This window comes from Bison bison, unplaced genomic scaffold (genome assembly GCF_000754665.1).
Source record: "Bison bison bison isolate TAMUID 2011002044 unplaced genomic scaffold, Bison_UMD1.0 scf7180017864259, whole genome shotgun sequence".
Classification (NCBI taxonomy): domain Eukaryota; kingdom Metazoa; phylum Chordata; class Mammalia; order Artiodactyla; family Bovidae; genus Bison; species Bison bison.
The window spans coordinates 1,407,607-1,418,525 of NW_011494831.1; positions in this window are offsets into that span (position 1 = coordinate 1,407,607).

Genomic DNA, 10,919 nt, shown 5'->3' on the forward strand with positions numbered 1-10,919 from the left:
GTTCCACTCTTCACTTTTACTTTCATCAAGAGGCTTTTTAGTTCCTCTTCACTTTCTGCCATAAGGGTTGTGTCATCTGAATAGCTGAGGTTATTGATATTTCTCCTGGCAATCTTGATTCCAGCTTGTGTTTCTTCCAGTCCAGTGTTTCTCATGATGTACTCTGCATAGAAGTTAAATAAGCAGGGTGACAACATACAGCCTTGACGTACTCCTTTTCCTATTTGGAACAAGTCTGTTGTTCCATGTCCAGTTCTAACTGTTGCTTCCTGACCTGCATACAGATTTCTCAAGAGGCATGTCATGTGGTCTGGTATTCCCATCTCTTTCAGAATTTTCCAGTTTATTGTGATCCACACAGTCAAAGGCTTTGGCATAGTCAGTAAAGCAGAAATAGATGTTTTTCTGGAATGCTCTTGCTTTTTCCATGATCCATTGGATGTTGGCAATTTGATCTCTGGTTCCTGTGCCTTTTCTAAAATCAGCTTGAACATCAGGAAGTTCACGGTTCATGTATTGCTGAAGCCTGGCTTGGAGAATTTTGAGCATTACTTTACTAGCATATGTTCCTTCTATTCCTGCTTTCTGGAGAGTATTTATCATAAATGGATGTTGAATTTTGTCAAAGGCTTTCTCTGCATCTATTGAGATAATCATATGGCTTTTATTTTTCAATTTGTTAATGTGCTGTATTACATTGATTGATTTGTGGATATTGAAGAATCCTTGCACCCCTGGGATAAAGCCCACTTGGTCATGGTGTATGATCTTTTTAATGTGTTGTTAGATTCTGATTGCTAGAATTTTGTTAGGGATTTTTGCATCTATGTTCATCAGTGATATTGGCCTGTAGTTTTCTTTTTTTGGTGGCATCTTTTTCAGGTTTTGGTATTAGGGTGATGGTGGCCTCACAGAATGAGTTTGGCTGTTTACCTTCCTCTGCAATTTTCTGGAAGAGTTTGAGTAGGATAGGTGTTAGCTCTTCTCTAAATTTTTGGTAGAATTCAGCTGTGAAGCCGTCTGGACCTGGGCTTTTGTTTGCTGGAAGATTTCTGATAAAGTTTCAATTTCTGTGCTTGTTATAGGTCTGTTAAGATTTTCTATTTCTTCCTGGTTCAGTTTTGGAAAGTTGTACTTTTCTAAGAATTTGTCCATTTTTCCACGTTGTCCATTTTATTGGCATATAATTGTTGATAGTAGTCTCTTATGATCCTTTGTATTTCTGTGTTGTCTGTTGTGATCTCTCCATTTTCATTTCTAATTTTATTGATTTGATTTTTCTCCCTTTGTTTCTTGATGAGTCTGGCTAATGGTTTGTCAATTTTATTTATCCTCTCAAAGAACCAGCTTTTGGCTTTGTTGATTTTTGCTATAGTCTCTTTTGTTTCTTTTGCATTTATTTCTGCCCTAATTTTTAAGATTTCTTTCCTTCTACTAATCCTGGGGTTCTGCATTTCTTCCTTTTCTAGTTGCTTTAGGTGTAGAGTTAGGTTATTTATTTGACTTTTTCTTGTTTCTTGAGGTATGCCTGTATTGCTATGAACCTTCCCCTTAGCACTGCTTTTACAGTGTCCCACAGGTTTTGGGTTGTTGTGTTTTCATTTTCACTCATTTCTATTCGTATTTTGATTTCTTTTTTGATTTCTTCTGTGATTTGTTGGTTATTCAGCAGCATGTTGTTCAGCCTCCATATTTTGGAATTTTTAATAGTTTTTCTCTTATAATTGAGATCTAATCTTACTGCATTGTGGTCAGAAAAGATGCTTGGAATGATTTCAGTTTTTTTGAATTTACCAAGGCTAGATTTATGGCCTAGGATGTGATCTATCCTGGAGAAGGTTCCATGTGCTCTTGAGAAAAAGGTGAAATTCATTGTTTTGGTGTGAAATGTCCTATAGATATCAATTAGGTCTAACTGGTCTATTGTATCATTTAAAGTTTGTCTTTCCTTGTTAATTTTCTGTTTAGTTGATCTATCCATTGGTGTGAGTGGGGTATTAAAGTCTCCCACTATTATTGTGTTATTGTTATTTCCCCTTTCATACTTGTTAGCATTTGTCTTACATATTGTGGTGCTCCTATGTTGGGTGCATAATTGTTATATCTTCTTCTTGGATTGATCTTTTGATCATTATGCAGTGTCTTTCTTTGTCTCTTTTCACAGCTTTTGTTTTAAAGTCTATTTTATCTGATATGAGTATTGCTACTCCTGCTTTCTTTTGGTCTCTATTTGCATGGAATATCTTTTTCCAGCCCTTAACTTTAAGTCTGCATGTGTCCCTTGTTTTGAGGTTAGTGTCTTGTAGACAACATATATAGGGGGTCTTGTTTTTGTATCCATTTAGCCAGTCTTTGTCTTTTGGTTGGGGCATTCAACCCATTTACATTTAAGGTAATTATTGATAAGTATGATCCTGTTGCCATTTACTTTATTGTTTTGGGTTCAAGTTTATACACCCTTTTTTTTTCCTATCTAGAGAAGATCCTTTAGCATTTGTTGGAGAGCTGGTTTGGTGGTGCTGAATTCTCTCAGCTTTTGCTTGTCTGTAAAGCAGTGGTCATGTATGGATGTGAGAGTTGGACTGCGAAGAAGGCTGAACGCCGAAGACTTCATGCTTTTGAACTGTGGTGTTGGAAAAGACTCTTGAGAGTCCCTTGGACTGCAAGGAGATCCAACCAGTCCATTATGAAGGAGATCAGTCTTGGGATTTCTTTGGAAGGAATGATGCTTAAGCTGAAACTCCAGTACTTTGGCCACCTCATGTGAAGAGTTGACTCATTGGAAAAGATTTTTATGCTGGGAGGGATTGGGGGCAGGAGGAGAAGGGGACGACAGAGGATGAGATGGCTGGACAGCATCACTGATTCAATGGACGTGAGTTTGAGTGAACTCCGGGAGTTGGTGATGGACAGGGAGGCCTGGCGTGCTGCGATTCATGGGGTCGCAAAGAGTCGGACGTGACTGAACGACTGAGCTGAACTGAACTGAACTGAAAGCTTTTGACTTCTCCTTCATATTTGAAAGAGATCCTTGCTGGGTACAGTAATCTGGGCTGTAGGTTATTTTCTTTCATCACTTTAAGTATGTCCTGCTATTCCCTCCTGGCCTGAAGAGTTTCTATTGAAAGATCAGCTGTTATCCTTATGGGAATCCCCTTGTGTGTTATTTGTTGTTTTTCCCTTGCTCCTTTTAATATTTGTTCTTTGTGTTTGATCTTTGTTAATTCGATTATATGTGTCTTGGGTTTTTCACCTTGGGTTTATCCTGTTTGGGACTCTCTGGGTTTTTTGGACTTGGGTGATTATTTCCTTCCCCATTTTAGGGAAATTTTCAACTATTATCTCCTCAAGTATTTTCTCATGGTCTTTTTTTTTGTCTTCTTCTTCTAGGACTCCTATGATTCGAATGCTGAGACATTTAACATTGTCCCAGAGGTCTCTGAGATTGTCCTCATTTCTTTTAATTTGTTTTTCTTTTTTCCTCTCTGATTCATTTATTTCTACCATTCTATCTTCTACCTCACTAATCCTATCTTCTGCCTCCATTATCCTATTATTTATTCCCTCCAGAGTGTTTTTGATCTCATTTATTGCATTATTCATTATATATTGACTCTTTTTTACTTCTTCTAGGTCCTTGTTAAACCTTTCTTGCATCTTCTCAATCCTTGTCTCCAGGCTATTTATCTGTGATTCCATTTTGATTTCAAGATTTTGGATCATTTTCACTATCATTATTCCAAATTCTTTATCAGGTAGATTCCCTATCTCTTCCTCTTTTGTTCAGTTTGGTGGGCGTTTATCCTGTCCCTTTACCTGCTGGGTATTCCTCTGTCTCTTCATCTTTGTTTACATTGCTGTGTTTGGGGTGGCCCTTCTGTATTCTGGCAGTTTGTGGAGTTCTCTTTATTGTGGAGTTTTCTAGCTGTGGGTGGGGTTGTATGGGTGGCTTGTCAAGGTTTCCTGGTTAGGGAAGCATGTGTCAGTATTCTAGTGGGTGGAACTGGGTTTCTTCTCTCTGGAGTACAATGAAGTGTCCAGTAATGAGTTATGAGATGTCAGTGTGTTTGGAGTGACTTTGGGGAGCCTGTATATTGGAGCTCAGGGCTGTGTTCCTGTGCTGCTGGGGAATTTGCATGGTATGTCTTGCTCTGGAACTTGCTGGCCCTTGGGTGGTGCTTGGTTTCAGTGTAGGTATGGAGGCATTTGATGATCTCCTGTTGATTAATATTCCCTGGAGTCAGGAGTTCTCTGGTGTTCTCAGGATTTGGACTTAAGCCTCCTGCTTCTGGTTTTCAGTCTTATTTTTACAGTAGACTCAAGACTTCTCCATCTATACAGCACTATTGATAAAACATCTCCTTTCGAAGACAATGGGCTGCTTTTCTGGGTGCCTGATGTCCTCTGCCAGCATTCAGAAGTTGTTTTGTGGAATTTACTCAGGGTTTAAATGTTCTTTTGATGAATTTGTGGGGGAGAAAGTGGTCTCCCCATCCTATTCCTCCAACAGCAGCTTTATCAGCATTTCTATTAAATACCAGTGACTCGAGAGTCAGAGAGGTTGGGTTCAAATCCTTGATCCACCACTTACTCACTGATTGTCCTTAAGACTTAAATTACCTCCCTTCCAAGGAGAGACAGGACCTACCTAAAAGAGGGGTGAGAATGAAATATGTAGCAAATGTAGATCCTAACAGGCTCCAGACAAGTCTTGGCAATAAGTAGGGCTTCACATGTTGTTCCTTCCACACCCCATCTTTCTTCCTGTCCGAGAGCATTTGCATAGTAATCATAATCTTAAGGGGCAAAAGGAAAGCTCTGATGATTGAGTTTTGAGCATCACTTATTAGTCAAGGAAGATATGGGGGAGCAGGCTCCATACTCCCACAGTCACATGATGTAGATGATTACTTCACTCACAGGTGAGACCAGGTGTGAGAGCCAGGGTGTGACTGTCAGTGCTGAACCAGGCAGCCTGTGTCTTGTTCCTCATGGGTGGATTGTGAGACCATGATGATGAAAAGAAAGAGCCAGGCCAACCTCTCTCCTCAGGTCCTCATAGTGACACAAGGATCCTATGAGACCCCAATAACTCAGACAGCTAAGAGACAAGCAATTTTTAGATACCCTGTCTGGTATATGTGTATCTCTGGTTGACCATATAGTAAACACAGTGGTCTCACTCTCCCAGGCAGAGTTGTGAGCAGAAACAGGCAATCAGAACTCATAGTGAGTCACAGGGCATTTGACTTGTTTCTGCTTTTGGCTTTTATGAACTGAAAGAAAAGAAGTTTTATTCTTTTCCATTACAATAATGACTCTGTGAATTCTCTTTTAGAAGTTTCATTTGAAGTCTGGGGCACTTCCTGCATGATGAAGATGCAGATATGTTATGCTTGGTTTTCTAAAATAAACCCAGAATAGGATTAGTAGGTCACTAATTCTCAGGAGGTGATGCTCTGGCAGGTCAATAACTTGGAGAGAGAAGCAGGCATCATCAAATAGATATTTTATGAATTTAAAAAGCCACAAAGAAATCATGGGGAGAAAGGGAGGGAGAGATTGAAGATAAGTTCAAGTTAGTGTGTGGAATAAGTCAACAAAGAGAATGAGAGCAGCTTCAATAAAGTGCAGTGCTGAGTTAGAGGGACTGGTAATTTCTTATTCATTACAATTCTCAACACAGACATTCTATTCCAGTTACCTATTTGCGAGTGTTTTTTGAGGTGATGCAGATGAGACAGCAAGAGAAAAAGCTGGAGAGGCAAATGATCTTGAATTCCTTAAACAATTTCTTCTTCCAGCTGTCAGACTTGCCCTCTGGTAGAGGCCTACACTCTTGTCTATGGAGTGTGCTTCTCTCTGAATCTGAATAAATCCACTTCTTAACTATCACTTTGTCTCTTACTGAATTCTTCCCTGAGCTCCATTAGATCCTGAAACCAGGGGACAGAGGTTCCATCTCTGGTCAAGGAACTAATATCCTACATGCCATGGGGCAACTAAGCCGGCATGCCAACTAGAGAAGCCTGCATACTACAACAAAGACCCAGAAAACCCTGCACCCCCATCCAAAAGGAAGCTTTCCAAAGATGTGCTCCATAAAAACTCAGGGAGTAAACCAAAGGAAAAAGTCAGCTAGCAAAATCCACCATAAGAAGGAGTGAAGGAAATTCCTAGGATGATGTAAAGCAGAATCCCAGGACGACAACCAAGCATCAAGATGGGCTAGCAACCAACCTGTCCAAATTGGAGCAAGTCAGAAGAGATTTCCTCCAGAAACAGACCTGCTGATATAAAAGACAAACTGCTGCTGCTGCTAAGTCGCTTCAGTCGTGTTCGACTCTGTGCGACCCCATAGACGGCAGCCCACCAGGCTCCCCCGTCCCTGGGATTCTCCAAGCAAGAACACTGGAGTGGGTTGCCATTTCCTTCTCCAATGCATGAAAGTGAAAAGTGAAAGTGAAGTTGCTCAGTCGTAAAAGACAAACTAGTAGTTACCAAAGGGGAGATGGCAGTTGGGAGGGGCAAATTAGAAGTGAGGGATTAAGAGGTACAAACTACTATGTCTAAAATGAATGCCCAACAAAGATATATTGTATAGCACTGGGAAGTATAGCCATTTTATTGTAATAACTTCTAATGGAGTGCGATCTGTAAAACTACCAAATCACTAGGCTGTACAGAAGAAACTAATAAAATACTGTAAATCAGCTATAAAAAACAATGTCTTCTTCCTATGAGAAAAGGAGGACAAGGAGAAGTACTGCTTCCTCTTCTAACTGTAGGTAAGTTTCATCTCATTCCTTATGTGTGCGTGTTCATAGTTGCTCAGTCAAATCTGACTCTTTGTGACCCAATGGACTGTAGCCCTCTAGGCTCTTCTGTCTGTGGGATTCTCCAGGCAAGAATACTGGAGTGGGTTGCCATGCTCTTCTCCAGGGAATCTTCCCGAACCAGGGATCAAACACGTGTCTCCTGCATTGCAGGTGGATTCTTTACTACCTGAGCCACCAGGCAATAGACTTCATTCCTTATAGATGGTCATAGTGTAGGAGAAGAGTCTCATGAAGGTACAGAAACGTTTTAAGAATATTCATTGGTGGGTCTGACATAGGTCTTTCTTGTGGACAATCTGGACACACAGAACTTGATGTTTTTCTTAGTAGCTGCCAAAGAAATGTGAGATGAGTAAGGATTATCCTCTTAGTAAAAAAGTGGATCTCAGATCAAAGCATTCTGTGTATATGGATATTTGTTATCTAGATTTTTTTTTAAACTAATAAGGATAAATGGTCATAAAACTCTCCTAGAGGCTTGCTTGTCCTAAAACAAAAGGGAACTCATTAAAGTTCACTTGAAGAAGAAACATTAGGTTACTCAGAGTCAGTATCAGGCAATCAAAAACCCCAGTTCAGTGGCTACCACCAGGGCTATTTAGGGGCAGGTCTTGGGCTTCCCTGGTGGCTCAGATGGTAAAGCGTCTGTCCGCAATGCAGGAGATCTGAGTTCGATCCCTGGGTCTGGAAGATCCCCTGAAGAAGGAAATGGTAACCCATTCCAGCACTCTTGCCTGGAAAATTCCATGGACAGAGGAGCCTGGTAGGCTACAGTCCATGGGATCACAAAAAGTCAGACACATCTGAGCAACTTCACTCACTTGGGCACCTGCAGAGGGGTCTGTGACCTCCCTAGACTCTTATGCTCTCTTCAGGAAAGGCTTGGAGGCTTTTTCAAATGTTTTACCTTATTCACATAGATTTCATCTATGTGAGAAGCTTAGACTAATATTCATCATTTTATCGAAAATGTTTACCTATGTTAAAAAAAATCTTAAAAACACAAACATGCCAACAGAAAATCAGCAAAAATTTTTTAAAAAGAGAAAACTATTGACTAAATCAGGAAACCAAGAAGTTTAACCTCACTCTTTATTGTAGAGAGCCAAACTAAAATAAGGTGCTATTTTGATCTATTAAATTGGTAAATAACATTGTGTATATTTTGGTATGAGAAGCTAAATTCACTAGTACACATGAGAGGTATAGTAGTTATTAAGAAGCTTATCAATTTGTATCAAAGTATTATATACATTTTTGACACTTCCAAAATTTTATCCTCAGCAGAGAATTAAAGAGGTTGGATGTGGGAGTAAATCTATTTCTAAGGAAAGCTGAAAAGCATGGAGAATAAAACAAGTTAAAATCATAGAAAACAACTCATAGAGAAATCCAAATTCAAAATTAAGAAAAATCAGGTTAAGTGTCTAGAGAAAGATTTATATGAACTCTTATATCTCAGCCCTGCTATTTATTAATGTCTAATTGTGAGCAAATTACTAGGCCTCTCTGGTCCTAAGTTTTCTCATCTAGAGACAAAGATGTGAGCCTAGTGTTGATTTAGTTGGGCTGGAGACCTAGGCATGTATCACCTTCTCTCCATGAAGAAAAGAATGTAATATGGATGGACTCAAGTAGATTTCCTCATGTTGACAATACACCTTGCTAAGACCTCCAGTTCTCTCCTGTGTAAGAGGAGGGGCTTGAATTATGCCATGTCTAAGCCCCACATGATCCACCACTGATTTGCTATCTGGAGCAAATAACTTAATTTCTTCAAAACTCAGTCCATCAGTTATAAAATGGGGTAATATTTACCTATTGTTATAAGGATGAGTTTGTGTTTGGAAAATATTTGAAAGAATATTTGGCACATGAAACTAGTCCAGAAGGGCAATTTTTTTTTTTTTTTTTACTATCAGCATTACTATTTTTATTATTATTAAATACTACATTGTACTTTCAAGTATGGACTTCAAAACCATTTTAAAAAACCTATTTATTATCTTCATTCCTTTTTTTTAAAGAATAAAATCCTTACTCATTTAAAGAAAGAATGAGAGGGATAAGATGTTGCTTAGAGTCTTAAGATTTGGATCCATGTCTCAGCATTATATCTAAGCTGGGCTTTTAGCCAACCTCTTAGCTGGGAAGAGAACTGGACTCTATTTCCACGATATCAAAACAAGAGGCTAGTTCAGTCAGTTTCATCAAACAACTGGGCAGTTCTGTGAAACAATGGTCCAACTGGAGGCTCATCCTTAGTGGAGCCAAGCTGCCTCCAGTGCCTAACAAACAACCCCTCAAAGAGAGGCTACACATCCCATTCAGAGAACTGATTGTCGAGCTATAACTCATCTGAAGATTTAGAACGATTTTGATGTTGACTGTTTCCATTTCATAATAAAGCCTGTTGAAATCGAAGCCTCAGACTGGGGAGACATTTCAGACATAAAGACCACAAAAAGATTTGTTCAAATGAAGCCTCACCCTGAAGCACGTTTTTTTCCCCCTGTAGCCCACCCAGTGTGGTCTGACTAATGTTTGCTTTCTTTAGATCTAGCCCTTTTCTCAAAAAAGGCATGGGAACACTGGGGCTATCTATGCCACCATTTCTGGATGTTTCTTGCAGTAATTTGGAGGAGAGAAGGGAAGAAATGGAGAGCTGAATGGTACAGCTCTTGTGCAACTTCCTGTTTCCTCTAAGGAGAACTGCAATCTACACTTGAGAAATAACAAATCTGATCCTCACAAAATGACAGTGAACATTTTCGTGGAACTCTAATGAGAAAAAGAACAATACTTAGAAATTTGTTAACACTTCAATGCCTTCCCTATTCAAGGAGAGGGTCTCTCACTAAGGATTAACTATGGGTCCTGTCATAACAACTGACTTTTTAGATACATTATTTTTTTTCATGAAAGATTTTAGCCATACAATTACAGAAAATAATATGATGAAAATTCATATACCCACTACTCAGATTTCACATATTAACATTTGTCCCTGCTTTTATTTTTAAATCAGGTATGTCTTACATGGCAGGGGACTAGTTTGGATAGGGCAGTTTGTGACACAGCTTTGAATTGGTAGGTTGTTGTTCAGTAGTTCAGTCATGTCCAACTCTGTGATCCCATGGACTGCAGCACGTCAGTCTTCCCTGTCCTTCACCATCTCCCGGAGCTTGCTCAAACTCATGTCCATTGAGCTGATAACGCCATCCACCCATCTCATCCTCCGTCATCCCCTTCTCCTCCTGCCTTCAATCTTTCCCCAAAGCAGGGCCTTTTCTAATAAGTCAGCTCTTCGCATCAGGTGGCCAAAGTGTTGGAGCTTCAGCATCAGTCCTTTCTATGAATAGTCCGGGTTTATTTCCTTTAGGATTGACTGGTTTGATCTCCTTGTAGTCCAAGGGACTCTCAAGAGTCTTCTCTAACACCACAGTTCAAAGTGAAAGTGTTAGTTGCTCAGTTCAGTTCAGTCGCTCAGTCGTGTCCGACTCTTTGCGACCCCATGAATCGCAGCACGCCAGGCCTCCCTGTTCATTACCAACTCCTGGAGTTTACCCAAACTCATGTCCATTGAGTCAGTGATGCCATCCAACCATCTCATCCTCTGTCCCCTTCTCCTCCTGCCTTCAATCTTTCCCAGCATCAGGGTCTTTTCAAATGAGTCAGCTCTTTGCATCAGGTGGCCAAAGTATTGGAGTTTCAGCTTTAACATTGGTCCTTCCAATGGACACCCAGGACTGATCTCCTTTAGAATGGATGGACTGGTTAGATCTCCTTGCAGTCCAAGGGACTCTCAAGAGTCTTCTCCAACACTGCAGTTCAAAAGCATCAATTCTTCTGTGCTCAGCTTTCTTTATAGTCCAATTCTCACATCCATACATGACCACTGGAAAAACCCTAGCCTTGACTAGACGGACCTTTGTTGGCAAAGTAATGTCTCTACTTTTGAATATGCTATCTACGTTGGTCATAACTTTCCTTCCAAGGAGTAAGTGTCTTTTAATTTCATGGCTGCAGTCACCATCTGCAGTGATTTTGGAGCCCCCCAAAATAATGTCAGCCACTGTT